This window comes from Lolium rigidum, chromosome 1 (genome assembly GCF_022539505.1).
Source record: "Lolium rigidum isolate FL_2022 chromosome 1, APGP_CSIRO_Lrig_0.1, whole genome shotgun sequence".
In the NCBI taxonomy this organism is placed as follows: Eukaryota; Viridiplantae; Streptophyta; class Magnoliopsida; order Poales; family Poaceae; genus Lolium; species Lolium rigidum.
This window is the reverse complement of record NC_061508.1, coordinates 303,585,793-303,604,742: the sequence shown is the minus strand read 5'-3', so window position 1 is coordinate 303,604,742 and position 18,950 is coordinate 303,585,793.

Genomic DNA, 18,950 nt, shown 5'->3' with positions numbered 1-18,950 from the left:
AGGATCAAGGCCGAGTTCGATGAGCGCAAGCTCATCAACGGCGACTACCGAAAGTGCCAATGAAGAGGAGCCGAAGGCAATGTCGACGCGATGGGCCATCATCCGGGCGTCGGTGAACTCCTTCCATGGGTACCATCACGACTTAGAGACCGAGAGGCGACGTGCGCGCCGACGTCGCCAAACCGGTACGACTCTTTCTTCCATACCAGCCGGTGGCAGCCGGGCCTCAAGGGAAACTATCGGATATTAAGGTACTCCTTTTAATAGAGTACCGGAGCAAAGCATTAACACTCCGTGAACACATGTGATCCTCACGTCACTACCATCCCTCCGGTTGTCCCGATTTACTGTCACTTCGGGGCCATTGGTTCCGGACGAGCGACATGTGTATACAACTTGCAGGTAAGATCATAAACAACGAATATCTTCATGAATCAATAACATGTTCAGATCTGAGATCATGGCACTCGGGCCCTAGTGACAAGCATTAAGCATAACAAGTTGCAACAATATCATAAAAGTACCATCTACGGACACTAGGCACTATGCCCTAACAATCTTATGCTATTACATGACCAATCTCATCCAATCCCTACCATCCCCTTCGGCCTACAGCGGGGGAATTACTCACAAATGGATGGGGGAAACATTGCTGGTTGATGGAGAGGCGTTGGCGGTGATGGCGGTGATGATCTCCTCCAATTCCCCGTCCCGGTGGAGTGCCAGAACGGAGACTTCTGGCTCCCGCGACGGAGTTTCGCGATGTGGCGGCGTTCTGGAGGGTTTCTGGCGACTTCGACTTCTCCCCCGTGCGTTTTTAGGTCGAGGCGAATAAGTAGTCCGAAGGGGGGCGTCGGAGGCCAGCCGAGGGGGCCACACCACATGGCCGCGCGGGCCCCCCCTGGGCCGCGCCGCCATGTGGTGTGGGGCCCTCGGGCCTCCACTTCAATTGTCCTTCTGGCTCCATCATTATTCTGGGAAAATAGGCCCTTTCGTCAAAATCCCGAGGTTTTTCCTGAAAGTTGGATTTCTGCACAAAAACGAGACACCATAACAGTTCTGCTGAAAACAGCGTTAGTCCGTGTTAGTTGCATCCAAAATACACAAATTAGAGGCAAAACAATAGCAAAAGTGTTCGGGAAAGTAGATACGTTTTGAACGTATCAACTCCCCCCAAGCTTAGCTTATTGCTTGTCCTCAAGCAATTCAGTTAACAACTGGAGCGATAAAAGAACTTTCACGAACACATTTGCTCATATGATGGATATATTCTCATGATATGGCTAATACTTGAGCAGTTCATAATTAGGTACATGCAAATAAGATCATCTAACAGACTATGTCAATCATGAAGAGGTACCAACAATTAATAATAAGCATCATGAATCATGTATATAAGCAGGATTGCAATGTTCATAAGAGAGTATGATAAAGTGGTATCTCGCTTGCTCGTATTTGATCGGCAAAACATAAATGCCCGGCACCTTCGGAGTTCATAGAAAGACTAGAAGTAGTGATTGTCAAAGATAAAAGCATCAAAGTTATACCACAATCAATCATATTTTGAGACAAGCATATTATACTAAGAATGACAGCTGTGCTCTCAAGAAAGTGCTCAAAGAAATAATGGAGACACAACATAAAAGTAAAAGATTGACCCTTCGCAGAGGGAAGCAGTGGATTAACATGCGCTAGAGCTTTTCATTTGTAAAGTAGGAGTAAAATTATTTTGAGAGGTGTTTGTTGTTGTCAACGAATGGTAATGGGTACACCAACTACCTCGCCAACCGGACTTTCAAGAGCGGCTCCCATGAATTATTTGCATGTTTATGTGGCACTCCTTCCAACCTTTCTTACACAAACCATGGCTAACCGAATCCTCGGGTGCCGCCATACAATCACATACCATGAAGGAGTGCCTTTTTATTTTAGTTTTATTATGATGATGACACTCCCCCCAACCTTTGCTTACACAAGCCATGGCTAACCGAATCCTTCGGGTGCCGTCCAACAATCACAAATCATGGAGGAGTGTCTATTTAAGTTAATTAATTCGGGACTGGGAATCCCATTGCCAGCTCTTTTTGCAAAATTATTGGATAAGCGGATGTGCCACTATTCCATATGAGAGTCCGTCAAAAGTAAATGACAAGGTTGAAAGCTAAACACCACATACTTCCTCATGAGCTATGAAACATTAACACAAATTAAGAAGCATTTTGAAGATTTTAAAGGTAGCGCATGAGAATTTACTTGGAATGGTTTGAAATGCCATGCATAGGTATTTATGGTGGACACTCTGGAATAACTTGGGTTTCATGTGTTTGGAGGCACGAGCAGCGTTCCCGCTCAGTACAAGTGAAGGCTAGCAAAAAGACTAGGGAGCGACAAATCAAGAGAGCGAGAATCGTCATAATCATGCTTGCGGCAAAATAAATTAACCGAGGCATAAAAGTGATACAAGAACTCTGAAGCAATGTAAATCATTGAGGCTTAATTGACTCTGTTCAGTCATATGCATGCGTGAGAATGTGCCAAGTCGATATAAATGAATTATTCAGAGGAGGATACAACAATGCCATACTTACTTATGAATAAAACAATGCAGGCAAACATCCATGGCATGCTACTCATATTAATAAATTGGAGCTAATCATGAGAGATCATGAACTACTAAACTTTCTCAAATAACATATACCTCACATGAACCAACTAAGCATGCTCACATGGATGAGTATATGTACAAAAATGAAAACAAATAGAGTTCATACCAGCCTCTCACCACAATCAAATTGTCGTAGATCGTCATTATTGCCTTTTCACTTGTGTAGCTTGGATAATATGAAATGAAAACCACGCTCCAGCCACCGAAGACCATTGAACTCATGATGAACTTTACAAACCAAAGAAGAACATCAAATATTTTTGGTGTTTTCGAATTTGAGAATAAGAACAAAAGAAAACAAAATCTTTTTGGGTTTTCTTATAGCAAACTAGCAATAGCAAATAAAGCGAAACAAATGCAAGAAACCAAGATAAACAAATGATGAAGAGAAACAACAGAAATATTTTTGGTCTTTTTGTGTTTTGGAAAAGAAACAAAGTGGAAACAAGAAATAGCAAACTAAAAGAAACGCAGAAAAGCGAGATGGCAGAAATCTGCCAAAACCTGACAGCAGTACAGAAATCGATTTTTAAAAAAATCTTACGTTGCTCAGTTCGAAAAGTGTTCAACTAATGAAAGTTAGATAACAACCTGGGGAACCTTCACAAAAATTTGCAGCTCAAAATAACGTTCTGGCTGTGCGCACGAATTTTTACGGTAACAGTCCAGAATCTGTTTTCAGGCAGCACTTCCCCAAATATCATCTTCCTCTCATTAGAAAACCACTCAAAGAGACTAAACAAGTATATACAAGTATCCAGCAATCATAATATGCAAAGAATGAGTGATGCCGGTATACCTCCCCCCAAGCTTAGGCTTTTGGCCTAAGTGGAGTTCAATCCCATCGATCCCATGAAGTAGCGCCTCCGTAGTATGACGAAGATGGATCGTATTCCGGGTAGGTGCTAGAAGATGCACCGGGATGTGTGACGGTGTAATCATAGGAAGGCTCGACATCCTCGGAGTCATGCTGCTGGTGGAAATCTTGTATCTTCATATGTTCATCCACCTCCTCCTTAGTGCACGACCATGATTGCCTGTCAATACTGAGCAAACCTGGTTGGGGAAGAGGAATTTCTTTCTCATCCCCGTCAGAAAACAACATTCTATAGACCATATTATCTAAAGTAGAATCAATAGTCACAAAATGATGACTCTTCATAGCAGCAATATCAAGTCTCCTAGGGGCCAATGGCACATCATTAGGATCAATAGGAAGATTTAGATATGTTAAAACACGCAGTGCAATAGTTCCTCCAAAAATAGGTCCCCCGGTAGTCAGGCGGCGAGCAATAAGAGCACCAAGGTGATAGGATGTTTGACCAAGAAGTGCAATATTCAGGAAAGCAAGATGGTAGCTAGAGATATTACTAGTGTTCTCCCTACCAAGAATGCTAGTAGCAATGTAATATGCAAAATACTTAATGGCGGGGAGTTGAATGTTCCTTATCTTGCCCCGCTGAATGGTGCGACAGTCATCATCGGTGATCCCTCGATAGAGCTCCAACAAGTCCCGGGGGTTGTCATCAATCCTACTTGCTGTACCTGCAGGGACAATATCCAACGCAAGACAAAAATCCTTCAATTGCATAGTAACAGGATTACCATAAATCCTGAATGCAACCGTTGGCTCATATTGTTTGTTGTTGAACTGGAAACTCTCGACGAAAATTTTTGTGAGCATATAGTATTGCTCCCTTTCATCTCCCATATAGGTGGTTAACCCTGCCCTGTTGACAAGGGTTAAGAAATCCTCCAATATCCCCGCATTCCTTAGAAAATCATAGCATGGGAAAGTCGAAGCATTAGGAGGCCCGTTGTCCTCTTCGGGCGCGAAGCTAGGCGCGATGATGTCCTCGTTGTACGACCGCCTAATTTGGGTGGCGGTCCTACAAGGCCTCCCGGTGCTGGTTGTTCCCTTCTTGAACAATTCTCCAAATTTGAACTTCTTCATTTTCTGAAATTTTCAACAAACAATATAAAACTTGATTTGGTGACATATAATTGAGGGAAACTACCATAGGAACTTGCTAGAGTACTAATCATGCATCAAAACTAATTTCTACCAATTAGAACAAGCATGCAAGCTCACCAAACATGTTACCTACAGCAGCAAAATATTCAAGATATACTCAACCAAACAAAATTCTACTTGGATGGGTGGAGGAGTCACATACCAAGGAGCAAATGTGCCAAATTTCAACAGGAAATCTGAGCTGAGCAAAGAGATCGAGAAATCTGGAGTTCTTGAGCAAAAACGCGAGTGAGAGGAAATTGGTTCGAGTTTTTTCGGGAGAGAGAAGGTGCTTGGGAGAAAGAGATGACAAAGTGGGGCAAGGAGGGGCCCACACCACATGGTGGCGCGCCCACCTCCTTGGCCGCGCCGGCTCGTGGTGTGGCACCCTGTGGTGCCCCACAGGTCATCCTCTCGGTGCTCCCAGGTGCCTCGTCGAAAAATAGGACCAACGGTGTAATTTTCGTGAATTTTTGAAAACTTTGAAAAATGCACATTTTCTGGGTATTAAGTTTATTATTACTGGCCAGGAAAATTTTTGAAATCTCAAATCAACTAAGAAACTTTGCAAATTAAAAATGTTACAGCAACTAAAGCAAGTGGAGGAAGAAAGAAATGTTGTTTACCTCCTCTATGCATATAAGATGTATTTGTTAACAAGGTTGATCAAGTCTTGCCACCAAATAAATTTTACATAGCATATGAAGAAATAAACCTCAAATCAATCATGTTACCTTGAATTGTATTGATATGGATCCAATCACAAGAGTTTGATATTCTTCTTTAGGCTCATATATAGGACAATCAATAGTTCCCACTTTGATAGTTCTCACATTAGAAATAGTATTAACTCCGCATGCTTTTTCAATCCTCTTGGGGAAATAGACGGTGTGTTCCTTGTCATCAACATTGAAAGTAACCTTTCCTTTATTGCAATCAATAACAGCCCCTGCGGTGTTAAGAAAAGGTCTCCCAAGAATAATAGACATATTATCGTCTTCAGGCATTTCCAACACAACAAAATCAGTTAATATCAAGCAGTTATTAGTAACTTGAACATGAACATCCTCACATATACCAACAGGAATAGCAGTAGATTTATCAGCCATTTGCAAAGATATATCAGTAGGTATCAGCTTATCTAAGTAAAGTCTCTTATAAAGAGAAAATGGCATAACACTAACACCGGCTCCCAAGTCACATAGAGCAGTTTTAACATAATTATTCTTAATAGAACAAGGAATAGTAGGTATACCTGGGTCGCCCAACTTCTTTGGAACTTTGCCATTGAAAGAGTAATTAGCAAGCATAGTGGAAATTTCCTCATTGGGGATTTTCCTTTTGTTAGTAACAATATCTTTCATATACTTTGAATAAGGAGGCAATTTAATAGCATCGGTCAAAGGGATTTGCAAGAATAAAGGTTTCATCCAATCACAAAATTTATTATAGTGTTCTTCTTCCTTTGATTTTAGTTTCTTAGCAGGAAAAGACATTTGCTTTTGCACCCAAGGTTCTCTTTCATTACCATGTTTCTCAGCAATAAAATCTTCTTTAGTATACTTTTTATTTTTAGCATGCTTTTCAGGTTCTTCTTCAACCTCTTCTTTATCGAGAGTATCATTCTTATCATTATCTTCACTATTATCATGTTCATTACCACTTTCAGTTTCAGCATCAGAAATAGAAATACTATTAGGATCATTAACAGGTTCAGAGGATTCTACAACATTTTTATGTTTCTTTTTCTTTTTCTTAGAATGAGCTCTAGGTTCAACGCGTTGAGAATCTTGTTCAATTCTTTTGGGATGCCCTTCAGGATATAGAGGATCCTGGGTAGAGACACCACCTCTAGTTGTTACTTCATAAGCATGTTTTTCTTTAGCATTATTTCCTAACAAGTCATTTTGCACTTTAGTGAGTTGATCAATTTGAGTTTGAATCATATGAAAATGTTTAACAAGCATCTTAACATCATTGGAGGTTCTCTCCACAATATCATGCAATTCACTAATAGCTTGAGAATTTTCCATTAGATGATTCTCTACTCTCATATTAAAATTTTCTTGCTTAACAATATAATTATCAAACTCATCTAAGCATTGCGCAGGAGGTTTTGAATACGGAATATCTTCCCTAGTAAAGCGTTGAAGGGAATTTACCTCAATCATGGATGAAGGGGGAATTATCTCACATATATCTTCTATTGGAGGTAGATTCTTCACATCTTCGGATTTAATACCTTTCTCCTTGAGAGACTTCTTGGCTTCCCTCATATCTTCATCATTCAATTTAATTAAACCCCTCTTCTTCACTATTGGCGTTGGAGTTGGTTCGAGCGTATTCCAATCATCATAATTCCGGCCTATTTTAGCCAATAATTCTTCGGCGTCGTACGGAGTTCTTTTCCTGAAAACACAACCAGCACAACTATCCAGGTATGCCCTAGACTCAATGGTTAGTCCACTATAAAATATATCAAGTAAATCATGCTTTTCTAAATCATGGTCAGGAAGAGCTCTAATAAGAGAGCAAAATCTCGCCCAAGCCTCAGGCAATTTCTCTTCATCTCCCTGATCAAAATTATAAACTCTCTACGCAAAGCAGCATGTTGAGCACTAGCGGGAAAGTATTTCCGAAAGAAAACAACAAGCAATTCTTTTGGACTTTTAATAGAGCTAGGTGGCAAACTATTATACCAAGTTTTAGCGTCATCCTTTAATGAAAATGGAAAGATTTTAGCAACAAAGTAAGTACGCTTCTTAACATCATCGAGAAAACAAGCTACTCAAAGTAGATAACTCAGTCATGTGTTCAACAGACACTTTCTTTTTCAGTACCACAAAAAGGTGTTTTCTCAACAATAGCTATATGAGATAGATCAAGAGAAAAATCATAATCTTTATCCCTAATGTTTATAGGAGATGTGGCAAATTTAGGATCGGGAGACAACTTATATCTAACGGTATGTTCCGCAAGCAACTTTTTAATTTTTCTTGCATCAGTAGTAGCATGGCATTTTTCAATAAAATCATCATCAAGTTCCACATAATCTTCATCAAGATCATCACTAGAGTATTCAAATTCAGGTGAATTAACAGGTGTAGTAGCATCAGGAGTTTCAGTATTTTCAATTTGTCTAGACCTAGCAATTTTAGCATCTAGAAAAGTTTCCAATGAACCACTATCATCAAGCACAGCAGAAATATTATCAATATTATGAGAGTTTTCAGATTCAGTAGAAGTACCGACATTTGAAGCATGTGGCGGTGAAACAAGTTTATCAATCACGAGATGGTGAATCAAGAGCGACGAGAGGTACTCGAGTTGTACCTTTTCTTGTAGTGGATGGTAATATGGCGACCTTAGTATCGCGAGGTTTACCCATGATGGAGAATTTGCAGCGAACAATATCAATCCAAGTGAACTTCCAAATAAAGCTATGCTCCCCGGCAACGGCGCCGGAAAATAGTCTTGATGACCCACAAGTATAGGGGATCGCAACGGTCTTCGAGGGAAGTATTACCCAATTTATTGATTCGACACAAGGGGAGACAAAGAATACTTGAAAGCCTTAACGAGCGGAGTTGTCAATTCAGCTGCACTGGAAACGGACTTGCTCGCAAGAGTTTATCGATAGTAACGGTTTTATAGCGATAGCAGTAGTGAAATAACGACGCAGAGTAACAAAGACAGCAGTAGTGATTTTAGTAAACAGCAGGATTAAAATACTGTAGGCACGGGGACGGATAACGGGCGTTGCATGGATGAGAGAAACTCATGTAACAATCATAGCAGGGCATTTGCAGATAATAATAAAGCGGTATCCAAGTACTAATCAATCAATAGGCATGTGTTCCAATTATAGTCGTACGTGCTCGCAATGAGAAACTTGCACAACATCTTTTGTCCTACCAGCCGGTGGCAGCCGGGCCTCAAGGGAAACTACCTGGATATTAAGGTACTCCTTTTAATAGAGTACCGGAGCAAAGCATTAACACTCCGTGAACACATGTGATCCTCACGTCACTACCATCCCCTCCGGTTGTCCCGATTTCGTCACTTCGGGGCCATTGGTTCCGGACAGCGACATGTGTATACAACTTGCGGGTAAGATCATAAACAACGAATATCTTCATGAATCAATAACATGTTCAGATCTGAGATCATGGCACTCGGGCCCTAGTGACAAGCATTAAGCATAACAAGTTGCAACAATATCATAAAAGTACCATCTACGGACACTAGGCACTATGCCCTAACAATCTTATGCTATTACATGACCAATCTCATCCAATCCCTACCATCCCCTTCGGCCTACAGCGGGGGAATTACTCACACATGGATGGGGGAAACATTGCTGGTTGATGGAGAGGCGTTGGCGGTGATGGCGGTGATGATCTCCTCCAATTCCCCGTCCGGCGGAGTGCCAGAACGGAGACTTCTGGCTCCCGCGACGGAGTTTCGCGATGTGGTGGCGTTCTGGAGGGTTTCTGGCGACTTCGACTTCTCCCCCGTGCGTTTTTAGGTCGAGGCGAATAAATAGTCCGAAGGGGGGCGTCGGAGGCCAGCCGAGGGGGCCACACCACATGGCCGCGCGAGCCCCCCCTGGGCCGCGCCGCCATGTGGTGTGGGGCCCTCGGGCCTCCACTTCAATTGTCCTTCTGGCTCCGTCATTATTCTGGGAAAATAGGCCCTTTCGTCAAAATCCCGAGGTTTTTCCTGAAAGTTGGATTTACGCACAAAAACGAGACACCAGAACAGTTCTGCTGAAAACAGCGTTAGTCCGTGTTAGTTGCATCCAAAATACACAAATTAGAGGCAAAACAATAGCAAAAGTGTTCGGGAAAGTAGATACGTTTTGGACGTATCAAGGACGACGAGGAGGACGACGATGAGGACGAAGAGGGCGGCGAGGAAGAGGACGACGAGGGTGCCGGTGACGATGATCTCGTGGAGGTAGACGCGGACGGCGTGAGGACGAAGAAGAAGAAGGCGTTGGGCACACGAGGCCCGAAGTGGACGCCTCTGGAAGATCTTTGTCTGTGCGAGTCGTGGGCGACGGTGAGCCATGACTCCATCATCGGCGCCAACCAAAAAAGCGGGAAGTATTAGGCGAGGATCAAGGCCGAGTTCGATGAGCGCAAGCTGATCAACATCGACTACCAGAAAGTGCCAATGAAGAGGAGCCAGAAGGCAATGTCGATGCGATGGGCCATCATCCAGGCGTCGGTGAACTCCTTCCATGGGTACCATCGGGATTTAGAGACCGAGAGGCGACAGCGGCGCCGACGTCGCCCAACTGGTACGACTCTTTCTTCCATAATCCGTAGCGCCTACATTGTGTTCGATGAAATGACTCTGCTTCCTTTGGTTAGTTTGATAGGGCCATGGATTTGTACTCGAAGAACTCGGAAGGTCACAAGTCTTTCGTGCTCATGCATTGCTATGGCAAGCTCAAAATGAATGAGAAATGGCGGTTGACGCGCTTGTCGCTGTCCAAGGGAAAGGACGCCATTGATGCGGACGCGCCGCCGGCAGCTTCGACAAGGCGTCCCTGCGGCAGCAAGGCTGCCAAGGCCGCCTTGGCCGACGCTGCGTCGTCTGAGAAGACGCAGGCGTCGATCACGAAATGCCTCGCCGACGTCTCCTCGACCTTTATTTCCCGCGACAAGAAGGCCGACCAAAGGTGGGCCGAGCTGCTCAAGAGGAAAGAGGAGAAGCTGGAGCTCAAGAAACGCAGGGACGACATGTCCCTGCTGAGAACGTCGACAGAGGGAATGTCTCCCCGAACGCGAGCGGCGCACAACTTCTTCAAAGGCCGGATCCTCGACGACATCGAAGCCAAAATGGCGGCGGCGGACGCGGCGGCCACGGCAGCGGCATCGGCGGCAGCGGCAGCGCGGCAAGAGCAGGCGACGCGTCTTCTACTGCTACACCTGCGTCGGCCTCTGCGTCGGCGGCGGAGCGGACACACCATGCACAGCAACGGGCAGATCGCGACGAGGTCATCGTGCTCGACGGGCCTGCGTCGACTCGGGATACGACGCCGTCGCCCAACCCCTTCTTCTAATTTGCATGCACCACCGGTCTGTAATATGATCGCGCGCCCAGTACTTTGATCGCGACGAATCGACGGGAACGATCTCTTTTGAATGCATCTATTTGAATTTCTGATTGGGGGCGGCGTTTGGGGGACGCGGCTGGGGAGCGACGTCCCCCAAACGCGGCACGAACAAAACACGTCCCCCAAACGCTCGATCCGGCGCGGTTTGGGGGACGGTTTGGGGGATGCGACTGGAGATGCTCTGAGGCCTTGTTTACTTTCTAGTGTATTTATGGAGTAGGAGAGGATTATTTCGTATCCCGAAAAATTCTCACTGGTCCGTTTACTTCTCCAGTTTTGAATAAAAAAATTCCGAGATATCCCCTTCCATCCCCACATTTTTTTGCTCCTAGAATATTTCCATCCCATGGGGGTTTAGGATGAGAGGGGATTGGGTGAAAACCCCCGTTTCACCAAATCCCCATTTTCCCCCTAATATCCCCTCATTTCCCCACACCCTCCCCCACAGCCTCTAGTTACTTTGTTTTTGAAGATGAGAGGGGATATGAGAGGATTGTGATCAGATAATAAAAACTCAATCTTTGCATCCCAAGAAATGATAATGGACAATCAGTAAATTTAAAACTTCGGCTTTAACATAAACTTCGTGTCTTGCAAATTTGTCATGCGAGTTTCTGAAACAAGAACACACATATAAATAAATGCTCGACCCAACAAATGAGCAACAATCGCCATAAACTCATTGTCATACAGTTTGATAGAACATTAGAAGCCACCGAACGCCGAAAACCACACCGCCGCCGCCAGAGGACCTCCAGCTAGAAATACACGCACTTAACAGAGAACCTACATTAGCAGGACTAGTTTTGGCATGATAATTATAAGATGGTTCATCATAACTTAACAGAGCTAAGCATGATTATTCAGAAAGTAATTAATATAGTATATATTTTTAATATAGGATAGGATGTATCCTAGTATCTGAAGCTGAGGGTTCAGATACTATGTTCCTATTCAGAAAGTAATTAGCAAAGCTGCAGACCGAAGCTAAGGCCAGGATAAAAGGAGATGCAAAATCTCTTGGCCATATACAGTGAAAGCTAGAATAACTTCCAATAACAACAGTCACGCTTAAACATGGTACTACAAAGTTTAGAAGTTGCTTAGCTAAAACATGTACAGGTACAAAGCATTGACTCTTGAGAGCTAGAATAACTTCCAATAACAACAGTCACGCTTAAACATGGTACTACAAAGTCCAGAAGTTGCTTAGCTAAAACATGTATAGGTACGAAGCATTGACTCTTGAGAGCTAGAATAACTTCCAATAACAACCAGCAAATGAACTCAACAACAGAACAACACGCAGATGCCTTAAACTAATACTGCCTAGGCTATGAAAAATCAAATAGGAAAATAAGTTGACATAAATGAATCAACTTCTGGGAGAAAGGAAACCGCTAGTGTCGCCCCCTCCAGGGCGACTCGGGGCGGAACCCTAACCCCCCGCCGCCGCCTTCCCTTCCCCCTCCTCCTCCCTCCTCGCCGTCCCCTGAGGCTGCCACCGGCGAAGCCTGGCGCGGTCGGTGATGGGGGCGGCGGGGATCCGCGCACGGTCCCCTGGGGCGGCGGTAGGAGGCACGCCTCCGCGCCGGGGGGATGATCCCGGACCCCGGCGGTTGATGGCAGCGCGGCCATCTCATCACGTCTTCGCCGCGGCCTCGCCGGGCGGGCGATGATGGGGGCGGCCATCTCATCACGTCTTCACCGCGGCCTCGCCGGGCGGGCGATGATGGGGCGGTCATCTCATCACGTCTTCGCCGCGGCCTCGCCGGGCGGGCGATGATGGGGGCGGCGGCGCGGCCATGGAACCATGGCGGCGCGGCTCTCTCCTCCGTTCCTCGCCGCGGACTCACCGGGCAGGCGGTTTGGGGGCGGCGGCGCGGCCCTGGATCCTGGCGGCGCGATCCTCTCCTTCCTTCCTCGCCTCGGCATCGCCGGGTGGGTGGTGATGGGGGCGGATCTCGTGCTGCTCCCCCTCAAGGTCTGGATCACGGCACAAAGGGTGGCGGCCCTGGATGGCGGTGACGGCGTCGACCTGGTGGCAGGTGGCGGGCGTCAGGTGCGATGGAGGGTTGGGTTGGCCAGCCCGGGATGGTCGCCGACGTGGGGGTCCGACCTGAATAAAGGCGGCGGTCCTAGGGCCTCTCTTGCGTGAAGAGGAGGACCTACCGGAGGCCTGGACTCGTGATCTGGCCGGAGGGTTGAGTTCCGGAAGGCTCCGCTGGCGAATGTAACAGCGCTTTGCCTGGAGTTTGCTGGATCGGAGGTATTCGGTCGTGCGCACCCATGCGTTTATTCCGACCGTTTGGTTCTGGAGGGAGCGGCGCGAAGCTCTTTTTCTGTGTTGACATCAAGTGACTATGGATCCATGATGAAATTCGGAAGAAGAGAATTTTTTAAAGGCCGGAGGGGAGGACTAGCTAAGGGAGGTTCAAGTCTCCGCGCTGTTGAGGGGCTTGCTTGGTGTCCCGACTTCACAACAGCAGTTTGGACGTGGGGGCGGCAACACAGGTGAAGCGCAGAGTCCTACCTTTCAGTGTGAAAACCCAATGTCTGGCCTTAACTGGTTGTGCCTGGCAGTAACCTTGGTGGAGGCATTGTTTTGAGAGCGGGGACTATCTTCAGGGTGAAAACCTAAGATCTTTGATCGGGTGACGACGGTGTTTGAGCACTGTTCCCTTCTTGAAGGCGTCGTTTTTTGGAGAGTCTATAATTAAGGTGTTGTCATGGTGGTGGATGTATTGCTGCTGTTAGGCCAAGATACTGTAGCGGGACTTTTGTTTCTTAGTTTTCTTTTTTCCTTTTTTTGGTTGTGTGCATCCGTAGTGCCATTAGGGTGGTGCGTTGTTGCAGAGGCTGGGTGTAATTGGTATCTTCTTGATATTAATATATTCCCTTTATCGAAAAAAAATGAATCAACTTCTGATTTTTGTTAGCTATGCACTCAAGCATGACAACAAACAGTAATTCTAGAAGCACGCAATGGAAATGCAAACCAGACAATACAAGACAATACAGAGTAGCATCAGGCATCATAACTTAACAGAGCTAGGCATCATACAAAAATGATCAAGCATGGAGCCAGATGGAGCAGATGCAAAATCTGAATTCATCTTCAATAAATCCAGTATTGGCACAACCAGTACAACACTGAATTGTTTGTTCATGGCTTAAACATTGATTCATTCCAACTTGAGTTTGCACACAGCAGATGTGAAAAATAAAAGTAAAATGGTACATACACATACCTCAAGTCAACTCTTCCAGCTCACCCCTAAGCCATATGATAGCCGACTCCTCGTCTTCAGCGACCCAAGTGATGAAGGTTTCACGGTTTTCAAGACTTTTGAAGACTTTTGAAGCCTTCACTCTCTCTTGACGTGTGAAGTCCTGAATCTTGTTAACAGCAGCAATGCACTTGGCAATGGAGAAAATGCTTGACTTGGCCTTCTCATCCTCCGCTTGTTTTTCTTTCATCTTCACATACCTGTCTACTACTTGCACCATTTCATTGCTCTTAATAGGCTTCTTCAATTTCTTTGGAGGAATTTTCTTTGGTACACCAGTTGCTTTCTCATCCATTCTTTCACCAACATTCACTAGATTCAACAATTGCAAATGTTAATATACACTGATACAATTTGTTATATATATTTAGTCTTGACTGAATGGAATTACCTCGGCTGGCTGAACTTGCCGTGCCCTCATCTTTCTTTTCAGTAGGGTCTTCATCCAGAATTTGTACGTCCTCATTAAATTCAGACCCAGCTTCTTGCACTCTCTCATCTTCTAACTCTTCATCAAGTTGAGATGCCTTAGAGCTTGAAGTGAGATTGTGATTCCCCTCAGCTATTTGGCCTATGTATACAAGTTAACATCAGTATAGTAACCATCATATAGATCTCCAAGCATTACAGGAATATGATAGCAATTGTACAAGTTAACATTAGTGCACTAACCATCATATAGATCTCCAAGAGAATCATACAGAGGTTTCTCTTGAATTTCCCAATTGCCCCTATGCAATTGCCCCTATACAAGAGCTAGATTGCATGGTTTCACATCAAGTACAAGTAGTAAATATGATTCATACCAAAAATAGGAGTTCTCACAACTTCCCAAGATGGAGGTGGTTGATCCAATCCAACAATAAGCCAAGGGGCAGGTATCTATCAAAAAAATATGACATAACATACTCTGTCTGTTCCACGCACTGGTAAACTATCTTACAAATAAAGTGCAAGCAGCTAAATAAAATAAACCACAACTAGCAACAACAAGGCAGAATAAATAAATACTGTGAGTATCACTTTAATTTGAAAAGGGCAAAATAAATAAATGCTGCAGCTTAAGAAGCCCATACAGGCAGCAACATCACAGTTTCTGTGTGAAAATCCATACATTGCATAAACTAATCAAGCTTGACATTTGAATACATAAGGCATACGATGAAGAAGTCCTTTATATTAGCAAGTTTAGTTTTCAAATGGTCTATTGAAAAGTGAACAACACATATCCAAGTTGTTACAGAAGAATCAACTCAGAGCAACACCAGTAAGAAACTGATTGAAAAACTAAACTAAAAATGTGACACAATACAGGTGCTCTAGTTCGGGTCATTGGAATCAAGCCAAGATATCTAGTGGAGGAGTTATAAAACATACAATAGAAGGATTGATGCTCATCTAATGTACACATCCAACCAGTTATCCAACCTTGCAGATAAAGGTTTTTAATTTCCTCTCCAAGCAATCCCGCTGACTTTCTCAACCAATTGATCAATTTGATGTTTCTGTAGTCGTTTTCACTTGCGTGTATCATGTATTCACACACTTGCAATACAACTAAGTTCAGGATGATCACATCGACAAAAACTCTGTAAACTAAGTCGTTCTAGAGGCACCAGGCCGCCAACGGACCGAGTCCAGACTCCCGTTTCGTACTCGCGCTCCCGTGGGCGCGTGGGCGAAACCCTAACCCGCCGCGCCGCCACCCCCTTCCCGTGTCCGTCTCCCGCTTCGCCGCCGCCAAGGGGCGCAACCTGAGAGAAGCTCGGGCGGCGCCGGCGGCGGCGGGCACCTCCTCTCCCCCACGCGGTGGCGGCGGCGCGGGCTGTGGCGGCTGGTGGGGGCGCGACGCTGGGCGGAGGGCGTCGGGGCGCGGCTGCTCGTCGGCGGCGCGGAGACTCTGTGGTCTTTGGCGTGCTCCTCGCGGTGGCGGCTCCCTCCGGAGCATCCGCAGCGGCGAGCGGCGCGAGCTCTGCCTGCCCTGGCAGCGGGTGACGGGAGGCGGCGCTCGGGGCGGTGATTCGGCGGCTGTGCGCGACGGCAGCGGCGCCGTCCTTGAGGAGGGCGGCGGGGAACAGGACGGGCAGGCGCATCACGGCCGGCTGGACGCCGTTCGGGCCGGGGCAGGGGCCCTGGGCCATGCCGTGGTCGACTGTAAGACCCAGATCTGGCGGTTTCTACAGCCATGGGGGCTGTGGGGCGTCGATCTCGCTGCGCCCTCTCTCGTGGTGGTGCGGGTGCTTGCCGTCGCGTGTCCGCAGGTCCGTGTTCTTTGTGGTGGTTTCCCGTCTTCCTCAGTTCAGCGGCGAGCAGAGTTTGGGCGCCGGGGCGGCGGCCCTGGTCGGTGGGAGCCATTTTGGTTGGCGGGCGTGCCAGTGGCTCAGGAGCTGGCCGGAACCATGGTCGCGGGGGCGACGTGGTGGCCGGCGAGCAGCATGCCGTGGCAGTGGGTCGATCGTTCGTCGGTCGATTTCTTGTGTAGAAGGCGAGGAGTGTTCGCCATGGGGAAACCCTTGCCCGTTCGGGCCACAACGGCGACGTCCGCGGACGCCGCTCCCTTCGTGAAGGCGTTGTTGAGGCTTCTCCTTGTCCTTCTACGTGCTCCGGGCGAAAGCCCAAGATCCTCGGATCGGGCGGTGGCGGCGCTCTTGTGTCGTGATCTTCTTGAAGACACCGCCTTGGAGTTCACAGTGTGCGGCTCTCCGTTGGTGGTGTGGCTGAGGCGCGGTATTCGACGAGCAAGGTGCTTCGGGTGAAAACCTAAGATCTACGGATCGGGCGGTGACGGCGCTCTCGTGTCGTGTTCTTCTTGAAGACATCGTCTTGGAGCTTTCTGTGTTTCTTCGGATGGTGTTGGCTCTTCGCTTGGCGACCTTCGGCAAGGCTTGCGTCCTGCCCTGCTTCCTCGTCGAGTTTCCATGGTGCTGCTTGTTGGGGTTCGAACGACGGTGGTCGATGCACAGTGGTGGTCGGCCACTGGTGGCGCTGCCCGCGGCGGGGAGCTCTGTTGACGGCGTGCGTGTTCGATGGCTCTCTCTAGGGTGAGCTCTGGCCCGACACTGTTGCTGTCCGGTGTCTTCTCCGAATCTTCGTAGGCTTCGTAAGGGTCGTGATCGTCGTTTGAGTTCCCGGTTGTAGCCATTTTGGCATTTCGTGTGGGTGTGTGGGTGTGTGTTGTAAGCTGGGTTCAGCTCTTTGTACCTTGTCGCCGTTGAGGGCGTTATTAATTTAACGTCGGGCCTTTGGCCTTTGATCTAAAAAAACCAGGCCGCCAACGCCCCTCTAACTCAGGCCTAGAAAAGCACACGAGCCAATAGACCTGTTCCGTTCCTTTTTTTAAACGCCATGAAACAGAGGAACTGCCCCAGACGAATAGGAACGAGAACTTGATCTGCTGCCAAAGCCTGAGACAGTGAGATGCGTACGTATACTTGATTATTTGGGAAAAATCAAGGTAGGAAAAATCAAGCCGTGCCATCAGTCGAGGCCAGTTCATCCAGGAAAAGGCTCCAGACGAGGCGACAAGCGAACGGCATCTCAACCCCACATCTCTCAACCTCGACACCCCGTTCCCGCCGCCAACCACCATCCAGGTCTAGCAGCACCATGGAGCTCCGTCGCGCATGCCGGCGACACCAAGAAACCCTAGGGAGGAGGGGAAAAGGGGAGGAGGCGCGAGGACTCACCGGGGACCAGTTGCCGGAGGAGGATCTCGTCGGCGCCGTCTTGATTTGCTAGTTCTTTCCCCGTTGCCGTCGCCTTTCCCCGCTTCCTGTCGCCACCGTTGCCTCTCCTCCGTCGCTCGTTCCCCTTTTCACGGCCGAATACACTTCGATATGTTTCACAAAAATATCGTGTTTCAATTATGTTTTAGTTAAGTTTCAGTTTGGTTTCATAATTTTATGAGTGAAGTGAGTTAGCACATGGGTGACATCACGAATGACGTCACTGCTGTAGGTACCGTTCACTGTAAATAGAGGTTTTCGGTCGACCTCGTGGCTGAGAAAACCAGAGGGTGTAGCTTACCGGGTCGGGATGATCTGGGTGAGCCGGAATGTTACCAAAAAAACCAGAGAAGTAAACGGGCCGTCCGATAACTTTCGGGATTTGGTCGTGGCCCGGTATTTTACCCTCCCAAACCCAAAAATACCAAACAAGTAAACAAGGCCTCATTTGGTTAATCGGGCCGATAAAAGGTGTGGAACCAGTTAGATGGGCTAGGAAGTGTGTACTCGTCATATGTTGCAGCCCATACGGGCTCCCATAGACCCATTTATTGCTCGGGCCTCTTCGTCTTCACGACCACGCCGTCCTTCTGAATCCCCTCCCGATCTCCGTGTAGGAATAATAACACCGCCTGCAGATGCGGAAGGGAGACTTGAAGGGGAGGCAGGCTGCGGTAGCAAACTCCAGTGCACCACACAACGCCATGATGAACCATCTGTCTAGCGGCGGCGCCCACCATGGTTAACCATCTGTCTAGCGGTGGCGCTATCTGAACCGGCATCCGCTTAGGCGCTGTCGTTCAAGACGGTGGACGCAATTCCTGCAGATATTGGTTGCCGCCGGAGAAAGCCGGATATGCCGCCGTCGAGTCAACGCATTTTGAGGTCCGCCTATGCACCTTCTCCAGTTTCCATTGCTGGGTATGAATCCTTTCCTTCCCAGCCCGTGTTGATATTTCTTCCTTTGGTTGATGTGAATCAAATCGTAAACCGTGTGGCAGCAACATGAACAAGATGTCCCTGATTCTGACGAGCACTCTTCCTACCACATGGTACGAACCCAAAACGCTCGAGGTTTGTGTGTAGAGATCATGTTTCTTCTCATCTTCTGGATATGTTAATTAAACTC